Below are 23,115 nucleotides of genomic sequence, written 5' to 3' on the forward strand. Positions count from 1 at the left end.
AAGAGACAGAAGAACAGAGGAGGAGACAGAGGAATCGAGTAGGAGACAGAGGAACAGAGGATGAGACAGAGGAGGAGACAGAGGAACAGAGGAGGAGACAGAGAAACAGAGGATGAGACAGAGGAGGAGACAGAGGAGGAGACAGAGAAACAGAGGAGGAGACAGAAAAACAGAGGAGGAGACAGAGGAACAGACAGAGGAGGAGATAGAGAAACAGAGGATGAGACAGGAACAGTGGAGGAGACAGAGGAACAGAGGAGGAGACAGAGGAGGAGACATTGAAACAGAGGAGGAGACAGAGGAGGAGACAGAGAAACAGAGGAGGAGACAGAGGAGGAGACAGAGAAACACAGGAGGAGACAGAGGAGGAGACAGAGAAACAGAGGAGGAGACAGAGGAACAGACAGAGAAACAGAGGAGGAGACAGAGGAACAGAGGAACAGAGGAGGAGACATTGTAGGAGACATTGAAACAGAGGAGGAGAGAGGAGGAGACAGAGAAACAGAGGAGGAGACAGAGGAGGAGACAGAGGAACAGAGGATAAGACAGAGGAGGAGACAGAGGAACAGACGATGAGACAGAGGAGGACACAGAGAAACAGAGGAGGAGACAGAGAAACAGAGGAGGAGACAGGAACAGAGAAGGAGACAGAAGAACAGAGGAGGAGACAGGAACAGAGAAGGAGACAGAAGAACAGAGGAGGAGACAGAGGAACAGAGGAGACAGAGTAGGAGATAGAGAAACAGAGGAGGAGACAGAGGAGGAGACAGAGAAACAGAGTGGGATACAGAGGAGGAGATAGAGAAACAGAGAAGGAGAAAGAGAAACAGAGGAGGAGACAGAGAAACAGAGGAGTAGACAGAGAAACAGAGGAGGAGACAGAGGAGGAGACAGAGAAACAGAGGAGGAGACAGAGGAGGAGACAGAGAAACAGAGGAGGAGACAGAGGAACATAGGAGGAAACAGAGGAGGAGACAGAGAAACAGAGGAGGAGACAGAGGAGGAGACAGAGAAACAGAGGAGGAGACAGATGAACAGAGGAGGAGTCAGAGAACAGAGGAGGAGACAGAACAACAGAGAAGGAGACAGAAAAACAGAGGAGGAGACAGAGGAAGAGATAGTGAAACATAGGATGAGACAGAGGAGGACACAGAGAAACAGAGGAGGAGACAGAGAAACAGAGGAGGAGACAGGAACAGAGAAGGAGACAGAAGAACAGAGGAGGAGACAGAGGAACAGAGGAGAAAGAGTAGGAGATAGAGAAACAGAGGAGGAGAGAGAGGAGGAGACAGAGAAACAGAGGAGGAGACAGAGGAGGAGACAGAGAAACAGAGGAAGAGACAGAGGAGGAGGCAGAGAAACAGAGGAGGAGACAGAGGAGGAGACAAAGAAACAGAGGAGGAGACAGAGGAGGAGACAGAGAAACAGAGGAGGAGAGAGAGGAGGAGACAGAGAAACAGAGGAGGAGAGAGAGGAGGAGACAGAGAAACAGAGGAGGAGACAGAGGAGGAGACAGAGAAACAGAGGAAGAGACAGAGGAGGAGGCAGAGAAACAGAGGAGGAGACAGAGGAGGAGACAGAGACAACAGAAGAGGAGACAGAGGAGGAGACAGAGAAACAGAGGATGAGACAGGAACAGAGGAGGAGACAGAGGAATAGAGGAGGAGACAGAGGAACAGAGGAGGAGAAAGAGGAACAGAGGAGGAGACAGAGGAGGAGGCAGAGGAACAGAGGAGGAGACAGAGGAGGAGACAAAGAAACAGAGGAGGAGACAGAGGAGGAGACAGAGGAAACAGAAGAGGAGACAGAGGAGGAGACAGAGAAACAGAGGATGAGACAGGAACAGAGGAGGAGACAGAGGAATAGAGGAGGAGACAGAGGAACAGAGGAGGAGAAAGAGGAACAGAGGAGGAGACAGAGGAGGAGGCAGAGGAACAGAGGAGGAGACAGAGGAGGAGACATTGAAACAGAGGAAGAAACAGAGGAACAGAGCAGGAGACAGAGGAGGAGAAATAGGAGGAGGCAGAGGAACAGAGGAGGAGACAGGAACAGAGGAAGAGACAGAGGCACAGAGGAGGAGAAAGAGGAGGAGGCAGAGGAGGAGACAGAGGAGGAGACATTGAAACAGAGGAAGAGACAGAAGAACAGAGGAGGAGACAGAGGAATCGAGTAGGAGACAGAGGAACAGAGGATGAGACAGAGGAGGAGACAGAGGAACAGAGGAGGAGACAGAGAAACAGAGGATGAGACAGAGGAGGAGACAGAGGAGGAGACAGAGAAACAGAGGAGGAGACAGAAAAACAGAGGAGGAGACAGAGGAACAGACAGAGGAGGAGATAGAGAAACAGAGGATGAGACAGGAACAGTGGAGGAGACATAGGAACAGAGGAGGAGACAGAGGAGGAGACATTGAAACAGAGGAGGAGACAGAGGAGGAGACAGAGAAACAGAGGAGGAGACAGAGGAGGAGACAGAGAAACAGAGGAGGAGACAGAGGAGGAGACAGAGAAACAGAGGAGGAGACAGAGGAACAGACAGAGAAACAGAGGAGGAGACAGAGGAACAGAGGAACAGAGGAGGAGACATTGTAGGAGACATTGAAACAGAGGAGGAGAGAGGAGGAAACAGAGAAACAGAGGAGGAGACAGAGGAGGAGACAGAGGAACAGAGGATAAGACAGAGGAGGAGACAGAGGAACAGAGGAGGAGACAGAGGAGGAGACATTGAAACAGAGAAAGAGACAGAGGAACAGAGGAGGAGATAGAGGTACAGAGGATGAGACAGAGGATGAGACAGAGGAGGAGAAAGAGGAGGCAGAGGAACAGAATAGGAGACAGGTACAGAGGAGGAGAAATTGAAACAGAGGATGAGACAGGATCAGAGGAGGAGAGAGAGGAACAGAGGAGGAGACAGAGGAACAGAGGAGGAGCCAGAGGAGGAGACAGAGGAACAGAGGAGGAGCCAGAGGACCAGCGGAGGATCCAGAGGAGGAGACAGAGAAACAGAGGAGCAGACAGAGCAGGAGACAGAGAAACAGTGGAGGAGACAGAGAAACAGAGGAGGAGACAGAGGAGGAGACAGAGAAACAGAGGAGGAGACAGAGGAACAGAGGAGGAGACAGAGAAGAGAGGAGGAGACAGAACAACAGAGGAGGAGACAGAGGAACAGAGGAGGAGACAGAGGAGGAGTTAGTGAAACAGAGGATGAGACAGAGGAGGACACAGAGAAACAGAGGAGGAGACAGAGAAACAGAGGAGGAGACAGGAACAGAGAAGGAGACAGAAGAACAGAGGAGGAGACAGAGGAACAGAGGAGGAGACAGAGGAGGAGACAGAGAAACAGAGGAGGAGACAGAGGAGGAGACAGAGAAACAGAGGAGGAGACAGAAGAGGAGACAGAGAAACAGAGGAGGAGACAGAGGAGACAGAGGATGAGACAGAGGAGGAGACAGAGAAACAGAGGATGAGACAGGAACAGAGGCAGAGACAGAGGAACAGAGGAGGAGGCAGAGGAACAGAGGAGGAGACAGAGGAGGAGACATTGAAACAGAGGATGAGACAGGAACAGAGGAGGAGACAGAGAAACAGAGGAGGAGACAGGGAAACTGAGAGGGAGACAGAGAAACAGAGGAGGAGACAGGGAAACAGAGAGGGAGACAGAGAAACAGAGGAGGAGAAAAGAGAAACAGAGGAGGAGACAGAGGAGGAGACAGAGAAACAGAGGAGGATATAGAGAAACAGAGGAGCAGACAGAGAAACAGAGGATGTGACAGGAACAGAGGAGGAACAGAGGAACAGAGGAGGAGACAGAGGATGAGACAGGAACAGAGGAGGAGACAGAGGAGGAGAAAGAGAAACAGAGGAGGAGAAAGAGAAACAGAGGAGGAGACAGAGAAACAGAGGAGGAGACAGAGAAACAGAGGAGGAGACAGAGAAACAGAGGAGGAGAAAGAGAAACAGAAGAGGAGACAGAGAAACAGAGGAGGAGACAGAGAAACAGAGGAGGAGACAGAGATGGAGATAGAGAACAGAGGATGAGACAGAGGAGGACACAGAGAAACAGAGGAGGAGACAGAGAAACAGAGGAGCAGACAGAGAAACAGAGGAGGAGACAGAGAAACAGAGGAGGAGACATAGGAGGAGACAGAGAAACAGAGGAGGAGACAGAGAAACAGAGGAGGAGACAGAGAACAGAGGAGGAGACAGAACAACAGAGGAGGAGACAGAGAAACAGAGGAGGAGACAGAGGAGGAGATAGAGAAACAGAGGATGAGACAGAGGAGGACACAGAGAAACAGAGAAGGACACAGAGAAACAGAGGAGGGAACAGAGAAACAGAGGAAGAGACAGAGGAACAGAGGAGGAGACAGAATAGGAGACAGAGAAACAGAGGAGGAGACAGAGGAGGAGACAGAGAAACAGAGGAGGACACAGAGGAGGAGACAGAGAAACAGAGGATGAGACAGAGGAGGAGACAGAGAAACAGAGGAGGATATAGAGAAACAGAGGAGCAGACAGGGAAACAGAGGATGTGACAGGAACGGAGGAGGAACAGAGGAACAGAGGAGGAGACAGAGGATGAGACAGGAACAGAGGAGGAGACAGAGGAGGAGAAAGAGAAACAGAGGAGGAGAAAGAGAAACAGAGGAGGAGACAGAGAAACAGAGGAGGACACAGAGGAGGAGACAGAGAAACAGAGGATGAGACAGAGGAGGAGACAGAGAAACAGAGGAGGAGACAGAGGAGGAGAGAGGGAAACAGAGGAGGAGACAGTTGAACAGAGGAGGAGAAAGAGGAGGAGGCAGAGGAACAAAGGAGGAGACAGAGGAGGAGACATTGAAACAGAGGATGAGACAGGATCAGAGGAGGAGACAGAGGAACAGAGGAGGAGACAGAGGAACAGAGGAGGAGGCAGAAGAGGAGACAGAGAAACAGAGGATGAGACAGGATCATAGGAGGAGACAGAGGAACAGAGGAGGAGCCAGAGGAGGAGACAGAGGAACAGAGGAGGAGACAGAGGAGGAGACAGAGAAACAGAGGAGGAGACAGAGGAGGAGACAGAGAAACAGAGGATGAAATAGGAACAGAGGAGGAGACAGAGGAATAGAGGAGGAGACAGAGGAACAGAGGAGGAGAAAGAGGAACAGAGGAGGAGAAAGAGGAGGAGGCAGAGGAACAGAGGAGGAGACAGAGGAGGAGACATTGAAACAGAGGAAGAGACAGAGTAACAGACCAGGAGACAGAGGAACAGAGGAGGGGACAGAGAAACAGAGGATGAGACAGAGGAGAAGAAAGAGGAGGAGGCAGAGGAACAGAGGAGGAGACAGGAACAGAGGAAGAGACAGAGGCACAGAGGAGGAGAAAGAGGAGGATGCAGAGGAGGAGACAGAGGAGGAGACAGAGGAGGAGACATTGAAACAGAGGAAGAGACAGAAGAACAGAGGAGGAGACAGAGGAATCGAGTAGGAGACAGAGGAACAGAGGATGAGACAGAGGAGGAGACAGAGGAACAGAGGAGGAGACAGAGAAACAGAGGATGAGACAGAGGAGGAGACAGAGGAGGAGACAGAGAAACAGAGGAGGAGACAGAAAAACAGAGGAGGAGACAGAGGAACAGAGGAGGAGACAGAGGAGGAGATAGAGAAACAGAGGATGAGACAGGAACAGTGGAGGAGACAGAGGAGGAGACAGAGAAACAGAGGAGGAGACAGAGGAGACAGAGGATGAGACAGAGGAGGAGGCAGAGAAACAGAGGATGAGACAGGAACAGAGGCAGAGACAGAGGAACAGAGGAGGAGGCAGAGGAACAGAGGAGGAGACAGAGGAGGAGACATTGAAACAGAGGATGAGACAGGAACAGAGGAGGAGACAGAGAAACATAGGAGGAGACAGGGAAACAGAGAGGGAGACAGAGAAACAGAGGAGGAGACAGAGAAACAGAGGAGGAGACAGATAAACAGAGGAGGAGACAGAGAAACAGAGGAGGAGACAGAGAAACAGAGGAGGAGACAGAGAAACAGAGGAGGAGACAGAGGAGGAGACAGAGAAACACAGGAGGATATAGGGAAACAGAGGAGCAGACAGAGAAACAGAGGATGTGACAGGAACAGAGGAGGAACAGAGGAACAGAGGAGGAGACAGAGGATGAGACAGGAACAGAGGAGGAGACAGAGGAGGAGAAAGAGAAACAGAGGAGGAGAAAGAGAAACAGAGGAGGAGACAGAGAAACAGAGGAGGAGACAGAGAAACAGAGGAGGAGACAGAGAAACAGAGGAGGAGACAGAGAAACAGAAGAGGAGACAGAGATACAGAGGAGGAGAAAGAGAAACAGAGGAGGAGACAGAGATGGAGATAGAGAACAGAGGATGAGACAGAGGAGGACACAGAGAAACAGAGGAGGAGACAGAGAAACAGAGGAGCAGACAGAGAAACAGAGGAGGAGACAGAGAAACAGAGGAGGAGACAGAGGAGGAGACAGAGAAACAGAGGAGGAGACAGAGGAACAGAGGAGGAGACAGAACAACAGAGGAGGAGACAGAGAAACAGAGGAGGAGACAGCGGAGGAGATAGAGAAACAGAGGATGAGACAGAGGAGGACACAGAGAAACAGAGGAGGACACAGAGAAACAGAGGGGGGAACAGAGAAACAGAGGAAGAGACAGAGGAACAGAGGAGGAGACAGAATAGGAGATAGAGAAACAGAGGAGGAGACAGAGGAGGAGACAGAGAAACAGAGGAGGACACAGAGGAGGAGACAGAGAAACAGAGGAGGAGACAGAGGAGGAGACAGAGAAACAGAGGAGGAGACAGAGGAGGAGAGAGAGAAACAGAGGAGGAGACAGATGAACAGAGGAGGAGAAAGAGGAGGAGGCAGAGGAACAAAGGAGGAGACAGAGGAGGAGACATTGAAACAGAGGATGAGACAGGATCAGAGGAGGAGACAGAGGAACAGAGGAGGAGACAGAGGAACAGAGGAGGAGGCAGAAGAGGAGACAGAGAAACAGAGGATGAGACAGGATCATAGGAGGAGACAGAGGAACAGAGGAGGAGCCAGAGGAGGAGACAGAGTAACAGAGGAGGAGACAGAGGAGGAGACAGAGAAACAGAGGAGGAGAAAGAGGAGGAGACACAGAAACACAGGATGAGACAGGATCAGAGGAGGAGACAGAGGAACAGAGGAGGAGACAGAGGAACAGAGGAGGAGGCAGAAGAGGAGACAGAGAAACAGAGGATGAGACAGGATCAGAGGAGGAGACAGAGGAACAGAGGAGGAGCCAGAGGAGGAGACAGGGGAACAAAGGATGAGACAGAGGAACAGAGGAGGAGCCAGAGGAGGACACAGAGAAACAGAGGATGAGACAGAGGAGGACACAGAGAAACAGAGGAGAGAACAGAGAAACAGAGGAAGAGACAGAGGAACAGAGGAGGAGACAGAATAGGAGATAGAGAAACAGAGGAGGAGACAGAGGAGGAGACAGAGAAACAGAGGAGGACACAGAGGAGGAGACAGAGAAACAGAGGATGAGACAGAGAAGGAGACAGAGAAACAGAGGAGGAGACAGAGGAGGAGAGAGAGAACAGAGGATGAGACAGAGGAGGACACAGAGAAACAGAGGAGGAGACAGAGAAACAGAGGAGCAGACAGAGAAACAGAGGAGGAGACAGAGAAACAGAGGAGGAGACAGAGGAGGAGACAGAGAAACAGAGGAGGAGACAGAGGAACAGAGGAGGAGACAGAACAACAGAGGAGGAGACAGAGAAACAGAGGAGGAGACAGAGGAGGAGATAGAGAAACAGAGGATGAGACAGAGGAGGAGACAGAGAAACAGAGGAGGACACAGAGAAACAGAGGAGGGAACAGAGAAACAGAGGAAGAGACAGAGGAACAGAGGAGGAGACAGAATAGGAGATAGAGAAACAGAGGAGGAGACAGAGGAGGAGACAGAGAAACAGAGGAGGACACAGAGGAGGAGACAGAGAAACAGAGGATGAGACAGAGGAGGAGACAGAGAAACAGAGGAGGAGACAGAGGAGGAGAGAGAGAAACAGAGGAGGAGACAGATGAACAGAGGAGGAGAAAGAGGAGGAGGCAGAGGAACAAAGGAGGAGACAGAGGAGGAGACATTGAAACAGAGGATGAGACAGGATAAGAGGAGGAGACAGAGGAACAGAGGAGGAGACAGAGGAACAGAGGAGGAGGCAGAAGAGGAGACAGAGAAACAGAGGATGAGACAGGATCATAGGAGGAGACAGAGGAACAGAGGAGGAGCCAGAGGAGGAGACAGAGGAACAGAGGAGGAGACAGAGGAGGAGACAGAGAAACAGAGGAGGAGAAAGAGGAGGAGACACAGAAACACAGGATGAGACAGGATCAGAGGAGGAGACAGAGGAACAGAGGAGGAGACAGAGGAACAGAGGAGGAGGCAGAAGAGGAGACAGAGAAACAGAGGATGAGACAGGATCAGAGGAGGAGACAGAGGAACAGAGGAGGAGCCAGCGGAGGAGACAGAGGAACAAAGGATGAGACAGAGGAACAGAGGAGGAGCCAGAGGAGGACACAGAGAAACAGAGGATGAGACAGAGGAGGACACAGAGAAACAGAGGAGAGAACAGAGAAACAGAGGAAGAGGCAGAGGAACAGAGGAGGAGACAGAATAGGAGATAGAGAAACAGAGGAGGAGACAGAGGAGGAGACAGAGAAACAGAGGAGGACACAGAGGAGGAGACAGAGAAACAGAGGATGAGACAGAGAAGGAGACAGAGAAACAGAGGAGGAGACAGAGGAGGAGAGAGAGAAACAGAGGAGGAGACAGATGAACAGAGGAGGAGAAAGAGGAGGAGGCAGAGGAACAAAGGAGGAGACAGAGGAGGAGACATTGAAACAGAGGATGAGACAGGATCAGAGGAGGAGACAGAGGAACAGAGGAGGAGACAGAGGAACAGAGGAGGAGCCAGAGGAGGAGAAAGAGGAACAGAGGAGGAGACAGAGGAGGAGACAGAGAAACAGAGGAGGAGAAAGAGGAGGAGACACAGAAACACAGGATGAGACAGGATCAGAGGAGGAGACAGAGGAACAGAGGAGGAGACAGAGGAACAGAGGAGGAGGCAGAAGAGGAGACAGAGAAACAGAGGATGACACAGGATCAGAGGAGGAGACAGAGGAACAGAGGAGGAGACAGAGGAACAGAGGAGGAGCCAGAGGAACAGAGGAGGAGCCAGAGGAAGAGACAGAGAAACAGAGGAGCAGACAGAGGAGGAGACAGAGAAACAGTGGAGGAGACAGAGGAGGAGACTGAGGAACAGAGGATGAGACAGAGGAGGAGACAGAGAAACAGAGGAGGAGACATAGGAGGAGATAAGAACAGAGGATGAGACAGAGGAGGAGAGAGAGATACAGAGGAGGAGACAGCGGAACAGAGGAGGAGGCAGAGGAGGAGACAGAGAAACAGAGGAGGAGACAGAGGAGGAGACAGAGAAACAGAGGAGGAGACAGAGGAGGAGACAGAGAAACAGAGGAGGAGACAGAGGAACAGAGGAAGAGACAGAGGAGGAGACAGTGAAACAGAGGAGGAGACAGAGGAGGAGACAGAGAAACAGAGGAGGAGACAGAGGAGGAGACAGAGAAACAGAGGATGAGACAGGAACAGAGGAGGAGACAGAGGAATAGAGGAGGAGACAGAGGAACAGAGGAGGAGAAAGAGGAACAGAGGAGGAGAAAGAGGAGGAGGCAGAGGAACAGAGGAGGAGACAGAGGAGGAGACATTGAAACAGAGGAAGAGACAGAGGAACAGAGCAGGAGACAGAGGAACAGAAGAGGGGACAGAGAAACAGAGGATGAGACAGAGGAGGAGAAAGAGGAGGAGGCAGAGGAACAGAGGAGGAGACAGGAACAGAGGAAGAGACAGAGGCACAGAGGAGGAGAAAGAGGAGGAGGCAAAGGAGGAGACATTGAAACAGAGGAAGAGACAGAAGAACAGAGGAGGAGACAGAGGAATCGAGTAGGAGACAGAGGAACAGAGGATGAGACAGAGGAGGAGACAGAGGAACAGAGGAGGAGACAGAGAAACAGAGGATGAGACAGAGGAGGAGACAGAGGAGGAGACAGAGAAACAGAGGAGGAGACAGAAAAACAGAGGAGGAGACAGAGGAACAGAGGAGGAGACAGAGGAGGAGACAGAGGAACAGAGGATGAGACAGGAACAGTGGAGGAGACAGAGGAGGAGACAGAGAAACAGAGGAGGAGACAGAGGAGGAGACAGAGAAACAGAGGAGGAGACAGAGGAGGAGACATTGAAACAGAGGAGGAGAGAGGAGGAGAAAGAGAAACAGAGGAGGAGACAGAGGAGGAGACAGAGAAACAGAGGCTAAGACAGAGGAGGAGACAGAGGAACAGAGGAGGAGACAGAGGAGGAGACATTTAAACAGAGGAAGAGACAGAGGAACAGAGGAGGAGATAGAGGTACAGAGGATGAGACAGAGGATGAGACAGAGGAGGCAGAGGAACAGAATAGGAGACAGGACCAGAGGAAGAGACAGATGAACAGAGGAAGAGACAGATGAACAGAGGAGGAGGAGAAAGAGGAGGAGGCAGAGGAACAGAGGAGGAGACAGAGGAGGAGACATTGAAACAGAGGATGAGACAGGAACAGAGGAGGAGACAGAGGAACAGAGGAGGAGACAGAGGAACAGAGGAGGAGGCAGAAGAGGAGACAGAGAAACAGAGGATGAGACAGGATCAGAGGAGGAGACAGAGGAACAGAGGAGGAGCCAGAGGAGGAGACAGATGAACAGAGGAGGAGCCAGAGGAACAGAGGAGGAGCCAGAGGAGGAGACAGAGAAACAGAGAAGCAGACAGAGCAGGAGACAGAGAAACAGTGGAGGAGACAGAGGAGGAGACAGAGGAACAGAGGATGAGACAGAGGAGGAGACAGAGATACAGAGGAGGAGACAGCGGAACAGAGGAGGAGGCAGAGAAACAGAGGATGAGACAGGAACAGAGGAGGAGACAGAGGAACAGACAGAGCAGGAAAAAGAGAAACAGAGGAAGAGACAGAGGAACAGAGGAGGACACAGAGGAGGAGACAGAGGATGAGACAGAGTAGGAGACAGAGGAATAGAGGAGTAGACAGAGAAACAGAGGAGGAGAAAGAGGAACAGAGGAGGAGACAGAGGAGGAGACAGAGAAACAGAGGAGGAGAAAGAGGAGGAGACACAGAAACAGAGGATGAGACAGGATCAGAGGAGGAGACAGAGGAACAGAGGAGGAGCCAGAGGAGGAGACAGAGGAACAGAGGATGAGACAGAGGAACAGAGGAGGAGCCAGAGGAACAGAGGAGGAGCCAGAGGAGGAGACAGAGAAACAGAGGAGCAGACAGAGGAGGAGACAGAGAAACAGTGGAGGAGACAGAGGAGGAGACAGAGGAACAGAGGATGAGACAGAGGAGGAGACAGAGAAACAGAGGAGGAGACAGAGGAACAGACAGAGAAACAGAGGAGGAGACAGAGGAAAAGAGGAACAGAGGAGGAGATATTGTAGGAGACATTGAAACAGAGGAGAGAGGAGGAGACAGAGAAACAGAGGAGGAGACAGAGGAGGAGACAGAGAAACAGAGGATAACACAGAGGAGGAGACAGAGGAACAGAGGAGGAGACAGAGGAGGAGACATTGAAACAGAGGAAAAGACAGAGGAACAGAGGAGGAGATAGAGGAACAGAGGATGAGACAGAGGAGGAGAAATAGGAGGAGGCAGAGGAACAGAGGAGGAGACAGGAACATAGGAAGAGACAGATGAACAGAGGAAGAGACAGATGAACAGAGGAGGAGAAAGAGGAGGAGGCAGAGGAACAGAGGAGGAGACAGAGGAGGAGACATTCAAACAGAGGATGAGACAGGATCAGAGGAGGAGACAGAGAAACAGAGGATGAGACAGAGGAGGAGAAATAGGAGGAGGCAGAGGAACAGAGGAGGAGACAGGAACAGAGGAAGAGACAGAGGCACAGAGGAGGAGAAAGAGGAGGAGGCAGAGGAGGAGACAGAGGAGGAGACAGAGGAGGAGACATTGAAACAGAGAAAGAGACAGAAGAACAGAGGAGGAGACAGAGGAGGAGACAGAGAAACAGAGGAGGAGACAGAGGAGGAGACAGAGAAACAGAGGAGGAGACAGAGGAACAGACAGAGAAACAGAGGAGGAGACAGAGGAAAAGAGGAACAGAGGAGGAGACATTGTAGGAGACATTGAAACAGAGGAGGAGAGAGGAGGAGACAGAGAAACAGAGGAGGAGACAGAGGAGGAGACAGAGGAACAGAGGATAAGACAGAGGAGGAGACAGAGGAACAGAGGAGGAGACAGAGGAGGAGACATTGAAACAGAGGAAGAGACAGAGGAACAGAGGAGGAGATAGAGGTACAGAGGATGAGACAGAGGATGAGACAGAGGAGGAGAAAGAGGAGGCAGAGGAACAGAATAGGAGACAGGTACAGAGGAAGAGACAGATGAACAGAGGAAGAGACAGATGAACAGAGGAGGAGAAAGAGGAGGAGGCAGAGGAACAGAGGAGGAGACAGAGGAGGAGACATTGAAACAGAGGATGAGACAGGATCAGAGGAGGAGACAGAGGAACAGAGGAGGAGACAGAGGAACAGAGGAGGAGGCAGAAGAGGAGACAGAGAAACAGAGGATGAGACAGGATCAGAGGAGGAGACAGAGGAACAGAGGAGGAGCCAGAGGAGGAGACAGAGGAACAGAGGAGGAGCCAGAGGAGGAGACAGAAGAACAGAGGAGGAGCCAGAGAAACAGAGGAGCAGACAGAGCAGGCGACAGAGAAACAGTGGAGGAGACAGAGGAGGAGACAGAGGAACAGAGGATGAGACAGAGGAGGAGACAGAGATACAGAGGAGGAGACAGTGGAACAGATGAGGAGGCAGAGAAACAGAGGATGAGACAGGAACAGAGGAGGAGAAAGAGGAACAGACAGAGCAGGAAAAAGAGAAACAGAGGAAGAGACAGAGAAACAGAGGAGGAGACAGAGGAGGAGACAGAGGAACAGAGGATGAGACAGAGTAGGAGACAGAGGAATAGAGGAGTAGACAGAGAAACAGAGGAGGAGAAAGAGGAACAGAGGATGAGACAGAGGAGGAGACAGAGAAACAGAGGAGGAGACTAAGGAGGAGGCACAGAAACAGAGGATGAGACAGGATCAGAGGAGGAGACAGAGGAACAGAGGAGGAGACAGAGGAACAGAGGAGGAGGCAGGAACAGAGGAGGAGACAGAGGAATAGAGGAGGAGACAGAGGCACAGAGGAGGAGAAAGAGGGACAGAGGAGGAGAAAGAGGAGGAGGCAGAGGAACAGAGGAGGAGACAGAGGAGGAGACATTGAAACAGAGGAAGAGACAGAGGAACAGAGCTGGAGACAGAGGAACAGAGGAGGAGACAGAGAAACAGAGGATGAGACAGAGGAGGAGAAAGAGGAGGAGGCAGAGGAACAGAGGAGGAGACAGGAACAGAGGAAGAGACAGAGGCACAGAGGAGGAGAAAGAGGAGGAGGCAGAGGAGGAGACAGAGGAGGAGACAGAGGAGGAGACATTGAAACAGAGGAAGAGACAGAAGAAAAGAGGAGGAGACAGAGGAATCGAGTAGGAGACAGAGGAACAGAGGATGAGACAGAGCAGGAGACAGAGGAACAGAGGAGGAGACAGAGAAACAGAGGATGAGACAGAGGAGGAGACAGAAGAGGAGACAGAGAAACAGAGGAGGAGACAGAAAAACAGCGGAGGAGACAGAGGAACAGAGGAGGAGACAGAGGAGGAGATAGAGAAACAGAGGATGAGACAGGAACAGTGGAGGAGACAGAGGAGGAGACAGAGAAACAGAGGAGGAGACAGAGGAGGAGACAGAGAAACAGAGGAGGAGACAGAGGAACAGAGGAGGAGCCAGAGGAACAGAGGAGGAGCCAGAGGAGGAGACAGAGAAACAGAGGAGCAGACAGAGGAGGAGACAGAGAAACAGTGGAGGAGACAGAGGAGGAGACAGAGGAACAGAGGATGAGACAGAGGAGGAGACAGAGAAACAGAGGAGGAGACAGAGGAACAGACAGAGAAACAGAGGAGGAGACAGAGGAAAAGAGGAACAGAGGAGGAGATATTGTAGGAGACATTGAAACAGAGGAGAGAGGAGGAGACAGAGAAACAGAGGAGGAGACAGAGGAGGAGACAGAGAAACAGAGGATAACACAGAGGAGGAGACAGAGGAACAGAGGAGGAGACAGAGGAGGAGACATTGAAACAGAGGAAAAGACAGAGGAACAGAGGAGGAGATAGAGGAACAGAGGATGAGACAGAGGAGGAGAAATAGGAGGAGGCAGAGGAACAGAGGAGGAGACAGGAACAGAGGAAGAGACAGATGAAAAGAGGAAGAGACAGATGAACAGAGGAGGAGAAAGAGGAGGAGGCAGAGGAACAGAGGAGGAGACAGAGGAGGAGACATTCAAACAGAGGATGAGACAGGATCAGAGGAGGAGACAGAGAAACAGAGGATGAGACAGAGGAGGAGAAATAGGAGGAGGCAGAGGAACAGAGGAGGAGACAGGAACAGAGGAAGAGACAGAGGCACAGAGGAGGAGAAAGAGGAGGAGGCAGAGGAGGAGACAGAGGAGGAGACAGAGGAGGAGACATTGAAACAGAGAAAGAGACAGAAGAACAGAGGAGGAGACAGAGGAGGAGACAGAGAAACAGAGGAGGAGACAGAGGAGGAGACAGAGAAACAGAGGAGGAGACAGAGGAACAGACAGAGAAACAGAGGAGGAGACAGAGGAAAAGAGGAACAGAGGAGGAGACATTGTAGGAGACATTGAAACAGAGGAGGAGAGAGGAGGAGACAGAGAAACAGAGGAGGAGACAGAGGAGGAGACAGAGGAACAGAGGATAAGACAGAGGAGGAGACAGAGGAACAGAGGAGGAGACAGAGGAGGAGACATTGAAACAGAGGAAGAGACAGAGGAACAGAGGAGGAGATAGAGGTACAGAGGATGAGACAGAGGATGAGACAGAGGAGGAGAAAGAGGAGGCAGAGGAACAGAATAGGAGACAGGTACAGAGGAAGAGACAGATGAACAGAGGAAGAGACAGATGAACAGAGGAGGAGAAAGAGGAGGAGGCAGAGGAACAGAGGAGGAGACAGAGGAGGAGACATTGAAACAGAGGATGAGACAGGATCAGAGGAGGAGACAGAGGAACAGAGGAGGAGACAGAGGAACAGAGGAGGAGGCAGAAGAGGAGACAGAGAAACAGAGGATGAGACAGGATCAGAGGAGGAGACAGAGGAACAGAGGAGGAGCCAGAGGAGGAGACAGAGGAACAGAGGAGGAGCCAGAGGAGGAGACAGAGGAACAGAGGAGGAGCCAGAGAAACAGAGGAGCAGACAGAGCAGGCGACAGAGAAACAGTGGAGGAGACAGAGGAGGAGACAGAGGAACAGAGGATGAGACAGAGGAGGAGACAGAGATACAGAGGAGGAGACAGTGGAACAGATGAGGAGGCAGAGAAACAGAGGATGAGACAGGAACAGAGGAGGAGAAAGAGGAACAGACAGAGCAGGAAAAAGAGAAACAGAGGAAGAGACAGAGAAACAGAGGAGGAGACAGAGGAGGAGACAGAGGAACAGAGGATGAGACAGAGTAGGAGACAGAGGAATAGAGGAGTAGACAGAGAAACAGAGGAGGAGAAAGAGGAACAGAGGATGAGACAGAGGAGGAGACAGAGAAACAGAGGAGGAGACTAAGGAGGAGGCACAGAAACAGAGGATGAGACAGGATCAGAGGAGGAGACAGAGGAACAGAGGAGGAGACAGAGGAACAGAGGAGGAGGCAGGAACAGAGGAGGAGACAGAGGAATAGAGGAGGAGACAGAGGCACAGAGGAGGAGAAAGAGGGACAGAGGAGGAGAAAGAGGAGGAGGCAGAGGAACAGAGGAGGAGACAGAGGAGGAGACATTGAAACAGAGGAAGAGACAGAGGAACAGAGCTGGAGACAGAGGAACAGAGGAGGAGACAGAGAAACAGAGGATGAGACAGAGGAGGAGAAAGAGGAGGAGGCAGAGGAACAGAGGAGGAGACAGGAACAGAGGAAGAGACAGAGGCACAGAGGAGGAGAAAGAGGAGGAGGCAGAGGAGGAGACAGAGGAGGAGACAGAGGAGGAGACAGAGGAGGAGACATTGAAACAGAGGAAGAGACAGAAGAAAAGAGGAGGAGACAGAGGAATCGAGTAGGAGACAGAGGAACAGAGGATGAGACAGAGCAGGAGACAGAGGAACAGAGGAGGAGACAGAGAAACAGAGGATGAGACAGAGGAGGAGACAGAGGAGGAGACAGAGAAACAGAGGAGGAGACAGAAAAACAGCGGAGGAGACAGAGGAACAGAGGAGGAGACAGAGGAGGAGATAGAGAAACAGAGGATGAGACAGGAACAGTGGAGGAGACAGAGGAGGAGACAGAGAAACAGAGGAGGAGACAGAGGAGGAGACAGAGAAACAGAGGAGGAGACAGAGGAACAGACAGAGAAACAGAGGAGGAGACAGAGGAACAGAGGAACTGAGGAGGAGACATTGTAGGAGACATTGAAACAGAGGCTAAGACAGAGGAGGAGACAGAGGAACAGAGGAGGAGACAGAGGAGGAGACATTTAAACAGAGGAAGAGACAGAGGAACAGAGGAGGAGATAGAGGTACAGAGGATGAGACAGAGGATGAGACAGAGGAGGCAGAGGAACAGAATAGGAGACAGGACCAGAGGAAGAGACAGATGAACAGAGGAAGAGACAGATGAACAGAGGAGGAGAAAGAGGAGGAGGCAGAGGAACAGAGGAGGAGACAGAGGAGGAGACATTGAAACAGAGGATGAGACAGGAACAGAGGAGGAGACAGAGGAACAGAGGAGGAGACAGAGGAACAGAGGAGGAGGCAGAGGAGGAGACAGAGAAACAAAGTCTGAGACAGGAACAGAGGAAGAGACAGAGGAACAGAGGAGGAGAAAGAGGAGGAGGCAGAGGAACAGAGGAGGAGAAAGGAACAGAGGAAGAGACAGAGGAACAGAGGAGGAGACAGATGAACAGAGGAGGAGAAAGAGGAACAGAGGAGGAGAAAGAGGAGGAGGCAGAGGAACAGATGAGGAGACAGAGGAGGAGATAGAGAAACAGAGGAAGAGACAGAGGAACAGAGGAGACAGAGGAACAGAGGAGGAGACAGAGAAACAGAGGATGAGACAGGAACAGTGGAGGAGACAGAGGAGGAGACAGAGAAACAGAGGAGGAGACAGAGGAGGAGACAGAGAAACAGAGGAGGAGACAGAGGAACAGACAGAGAAACAGAGGAGGAGACAGAGGAACAGAGGAACTGAGGAGGAGACATTGTAGGAGACATTGAAACAGAGGCTAAGACAGAGGAGGAGACAGAGGAACAGAGGAGGAGACAGAGGAGGAGACATTTAAACAGAGGAAGAGACAGAGGAACAGAGGAGGAGATAGAGGTACAGAGGATGAGACAGAGGATGAGACAGAGGAGGCAGAGGAACAGAATAGGAGACAGGACCAGAGGAAGAGACAGATGAACAGAGGAAGAGACAGATGAACAGAGGAGGAGAAAGAGGAGGAGGCAGAGGAACAGAGGAGGAGACAGAGGAGGAGACATTGAAACAGAGGATGAGACAGGAACAGAGGAGGAGACAGAGGAACAGAGGAGGAGACAGAGGAACAGAGGAGGAGGCAGAGGAGGAGACAGAGAAACAAAGTCTGAGACAGGAACAGAGGAAGAGACAGAGGAACAGAGGAGGAGAAAGAGGAGGAGGCAGAGGAACAGAGGAGGAGAAAGGAACAGAGGAAGAGACAGAGGAACAGAGGAGGAGACAGATGAACAGAGGAGGAGAAAGAGGAACAGAGGAGGAGAAAGAGGAGGAGGCAGAGGAACAGATGAGGAGACAGAGGAGGAGATAGAGAAACAGAGGAAGAGACAGAGGAACAGAGGAGACAGAGGAACAGAGGAGGAGACAGAGAAACAGAGGATGAGACAGAGGAGGAGACAGAGGAACAGAGGATGAGACAGGATCAGAGGAGGAGACAGAGAAACAGTGGTGGAGACAGAGGAGACAGAGGATGAGACAGAGGAGGAGGCAGAGAAACAAAGTCTGAGACAGGAACAGAGGAAGAGACAGAGGAACAGAGGAGGAGACAGAGGAGGAGCCAGAGGAGGAGACAGAGGAACAGAGGAAGAGACAGAGGAACAGAGGAGGAGCCAGAGGAACAGAGGAGGAGCCAGAGGAGGAGACAGAGAAACAGAGGAGCAGACAGAGGAGGAGACAGAGAAACAGTGGAGGAGACAGAGGAGGAGAAAGAGGAACAGAGGATGAGACAGAGGAGGAGATAAGAACAGAGGAGGAGACAGAGGAGGAGACAGAGATACAGAGGAGGAGACAGCGGAACAGAGGAGGAGGCAGAGGAGGAGACAGAGAAACAGAGGAGGAGACAGAGGAGGAGACAGAGAAACAGAGGAGGAGACAGAGGAACAGACATAGAAACAGAGGAGGAGACAGAGGAGGAGATAGAGAAACAGAGGAAGAGACAGAGGAACAGAGGAGACAGAGGAACAGAGGAGGAGACAGAGAAACAGAGGAAGAGACAGAGGAACAGAGGAGGAGAAAGAGGAGGAGGCAGAGGAACAGAGGAGGAGACAGGAACAGAGGAAGAGAAAGAGGAACAGAGGAGGAGAAAGAGGAACAGAGGAGGAGAAAGAGGAGGAGGCAGAGGAACAGAGGAGGAGACAGAGGAGGAGATAGAGAAACAGAGGAAGAGACAGAGGAACAGAGGAGACAGAGGAACAGAGGAGGAGACAGAGAAACAGAGGATGAGACAGAGGAGGAGTCAGAGAAAAAGAGGAGGAGACAGAGGAGGAGATAAGAACAGAGGAGGAGACTGAGGAGGAGACAGAGGAACAGAGGAGGAGACAGAGGAACAGAGGAGGAGGCAGAGAAACAGAGGATGAGACAGGAACAGAGGAGGAGACAGAGGAACAGACAGAGGAGGAGACAGAGAAACAGAGGAAGAGACAGAGGAACAGATGAGGAGACAGGAACAGAGGAGGAGACAGAAGAACAGAGGATGAGACAGAGGAGGAGACAGAGGAACAGAGGAGGAGACAGACGAGGAGACAGAGAAACAGAGGAGGAGACAGAGGAGGAGACAGAGAAACAGAGGAGGAGAAAGAGGAGGAGGCAGAGGCACAGAGTAGGAGACAGGCTGAATGGCGGCTCTGGCAGATCCTGGCTGAATGGTGGCTCTGGCAGATCCTGGATGAATGGCTGCTCTGGCAGATCTTGGCTGACTGTCGGCTCTGGCAGAACCTGGCTGACTGGCGGCTCTGGCAGATCCTGGCTGACTGGCGGCTCTGGCAGATCCTGGCTGACTGGCGGCTCTGGCGGCTCCATGCTGACTGGCGGCTCCATGCTGACTGGCGTCTCTGGCGGCTCATGACAGACGGGAGACTCTAGCAGCTCTGGACAGACGGGAGACTCTAGCAGCTCTGGACAGACGGAAGACTCTAGCAGCTCTGGACAGACGGGAGACTCTAGCAGCTCTGGACAGACGGGAGACTCTAGCAGCTCTGGACAGACGGGAGACTCTAGCAGCTCTGGACAGACGGGAGACTCTAGCAACTCTGGACAGACAGGAGACTCTAGCAGCTCTGGACAGACGGGAGACTCTAGCAGCTCTGGACAGACGGGAGACTCTAGCAGCTCTGGACAGACGGGAGACTCTAGCGGCGCTGGGCAGACGGCGCTGGGCAGACGGTCAGCTCCGGCAACGCTGGAGAGGAGGAAGGTTCTGGCAGCACTGGACAGAGGAGCTCTGGCACCTCTGGACTGAGGGGCGGAAGCTCTGGCAGCGCCGGAGAGGCGGGAGACTCCGCTGCGCTGGAGAGGAGGAAAGCTCTGGCAGCGCTGGACCGGCGAGGCGCACTGTAGGCCTGGTGCGTGGTGCCGGCACTGGTGGTACTGGGCCAAGGACACACACCTCAGGGCGAGTGCGGGGAGCTGCCACCGGAGGGCTGATGCGTGGAGGTGGTACTAGATAGACCGGACCGTGCAGGCGCACTGGAGCTCTTGAGCACCGAGCCTGCCCAACCTTACCTGGTTGAATGCTCCCGGTCGCCCTGCCAGTGCGGCGAGGTGGAATAGCCCGCACTGGGCTGGGCAGGTGAACCGGGGACACCATGCGCAAGGCTGGTGCCGTGTACGCCGTCCCAAGGAGATGCACTGGAGACCAGATGCATAGAGCCGGCTTCATGGCACCTGGCTCGATGCCCACTCTAGCCCGGCCGATCATAGGAGCTGGTATGTACCGCACCAGGCTCTGCACCTGCACTGAGGACACCGTGCGCTCCACAGCATAACACGGTGCCTGCCCGGTCTCTCTCGCCCTCCGGTAAGCACAGGAAGTTGGCGCAGGTCTCCTACCTGGCTTTGCCACACTTCCTGTGTGCCTCCCCCAATACATTTTTGGGGCTGACTCTCAGGCTTCCATCCACGCCGCCGTGCTGCCTCCTCATACCAGCGCCTCTCCGCCTTCAGCTCTTCTTTGGGGCGGCGATATTCTCCTGGTTGTGCCCAGGGTCCTTTTCCGTCCAATTCTTCCTCCCATGTCCAGTCTTCCTTGCGCTGCTCCTGCTGCTGCTGCCTGTCACCACGCCGCTTGGTCCTGTTGTGGTGGGTGGTTCTGTCACGGTTTTCGTCCTGGGAAGGAGAGGCGGACCAAAACGCAGCGTGGTTATAGTTCATGTTTTTTTAATAAGAAAACTAAACATGAACAGAATACAAAATAATAAACGTGAAAACCGAAACAGTCCTAACTGGTGCATAAAACAACCACCCACAAAACCCAACACAAAACAGGCTACCTAAATATGGTTCCCAATCAGAGACAATGACTAACACCTGCCTCTGATTGAGAACCATATCAGGCCAAACACAGAAACAGACAAACTAGACATCCAACATAGAATGCCCACTCAGATCACACCCTGACCAAACAAAACATAGAAACATACAAAGCAAACTATGGTCAGGGTGTGACACTCGATGATGTGTGTAAGTGGATGAGGGAGAGAGAAAGAAAAGAAAAGGAGAGAGAGAGAGAGAGAGAGAGAGAGAGAGAGAGAGAGAAAGGAAAACCTCCATGTCCTTGGAGATGATAGATGTCCCTCTATTCTGTCTGCAGACATCACTGAAATCATTTTCCTCCTCTCTTCCCTTGTTTTCCTTGTCTTATTTCACTCCGCCCACAAAGGACTTGTAGACGTCAGTTAAATGTCTTGTTAAACAGAGAGGAACTCTAACATCTCTCCTTGTTCTCTTCCCCTCAAGGGACAATGTTATTTTCCTCAGCTCTCTCTCTCACTCTCTATTCTTCCCACCCTCCCTCACTCTCTCTCCCTCTCTCTACTATCTCTATCTCCACTCCCTCTCTCTCCCTCTCTACTATCTCTATCTAGACTCCCTCTCTACTCTTCCCACCCTCCCGCCCTCTCTCTCCCCCTCTCTACTATCTCTATCTCCACTCCCTCTCTACTCTTCCCTCCCTCTCTCTCTTTCCCCTCTCTACTATCTCCACTCCCTCTCTACTCTTCCCTCCCTCTCTCTCTCTCTCTCTCTCTCTACCCCTCTCTACTATCTCCACTCCCTCTCTACTCTTCCCTCCCTCTCTCCCTCTCTCTCCCCCTCTCTACTATCTCCACTCCCTCTCTACTCTTCCCTCCCTCTCTCTCTCTCCCCCTCTCTACTATCTCCACTCCCTCTCTACTCTTCCCTCCCTCTCTCTCTCTCTCTCTCTCCCCCCCTCTCTACTATCTCCACTCCCTCTCTACTCTTCCCTCCCTCTCTCTCTCTCTCTCGCTCTCTCCCCCTCTCTACTATCTACACTCCCTCTCTACTCTTCCCTCCCTCTCTCTCTCTCTCTCTCCCCCCCTCTACTATCTCCACTCCCTCTCTACTCTTCCCTCCCTCTCTCTCTCTCCCCCTCTCTACTATCTCCATTCCCTCGCTACTCTTCCCTCCCTCTCTCTCTCTCCCCCTCTCTACTATCTCCACTCCCTCTCTACTCTTCCCTCCCCCTCTCTCTCTCTACCCCTCTCTACTATATCCACTCCCTCTCTACTCTTCCCTCCCTCTCGCTCTCTCTCTCCCCCTCTCTACTCTTCCCTCCCTCCCTCCCTCTCTCTCTCTCTCTCTCTCTCTCTCTCTCTCTCTCTACCCCTCTCTACTATCTCCACTCCCTCTCTACTCTTCCTTCCCTCTCTCTCTCTCTCTACCCCTCTCTACTATCTCCACTCCCTCTCTACTCTTCCCTCCCTCCATCTCTCTCTCTCTCTCTCCTAGACTGTTTTCTGAGACAGCACAGACAGCTGTTTTCACCAGACAATGTGCTCCAGATTCAACTGTTCTGCCTGTGGCTATGGAACTCTGACCTGTTCACTGGATTATTTGTAGTGATGGTGGTAGTGGTAGTAGCACTGATGGTAGTGGTAGTAGTAGTGATGGTGGTAGTGGTAGTAGTAGTAGCAGTGATGGTAGTGGTAGTAGTAGTAGTGATGGTGGTAGTAGTAGTGATGGCAGTGGCAGTAGTAGTAATGATGATGATAGTGATAGTAGTAGTAGTGGTGATGGTGGTAGTGGTAGTAGTAGTGATGGTGGTAGTAGTTGTGATGGTGGCAGTGGTGGTAGTAGTAGTGATGGTGGTAATAGTAGTGATGGTGGTAGTGGTAGTAGTAGTAGCAGTGATGGTAGTGGTAGTAGTAGTAATGATGATGGTAGTGATAGTAGTAGTAGAGATGGTGGTAGTAGTAGTGATGGTGGTAGTAGTAGTGATGGTGGTAGTGGTAGTGGTAGTGATGAAGGAAGTAGTAGTGATGGTGGTAGTGGTAGTGGTAGTGATGAAGGAAGTAGTAGTGATGGTGGTAGTAGAGTGATGGTGGTAGTAGTAGTGATGGTGGAAGTGGTAGTAGTGATGGTGGTATTAGTAGTGATGGTGGTAGTAGTAGTGATGGTGGTAGTAGTAGTGATGTTGGTAGTAGTAGTGATG

This window comes from Oncorhynchus clarkii, chromosome 8 (genome assembly GCF_045791955.1).
Source record: "Oncorhynchus clarkii lewisi isolate Uvic-CL-2024 chromosome 8, UVic_Ocla_1.0, whole genome shotgun sequence".
Taxonomy (NCBI): Eukaryota; Metazoa; Chordata; class Actinopteri; order Salmoniformes; family Salmonidae; genus Oncorhynchus; species Oncorhynchus clarkii.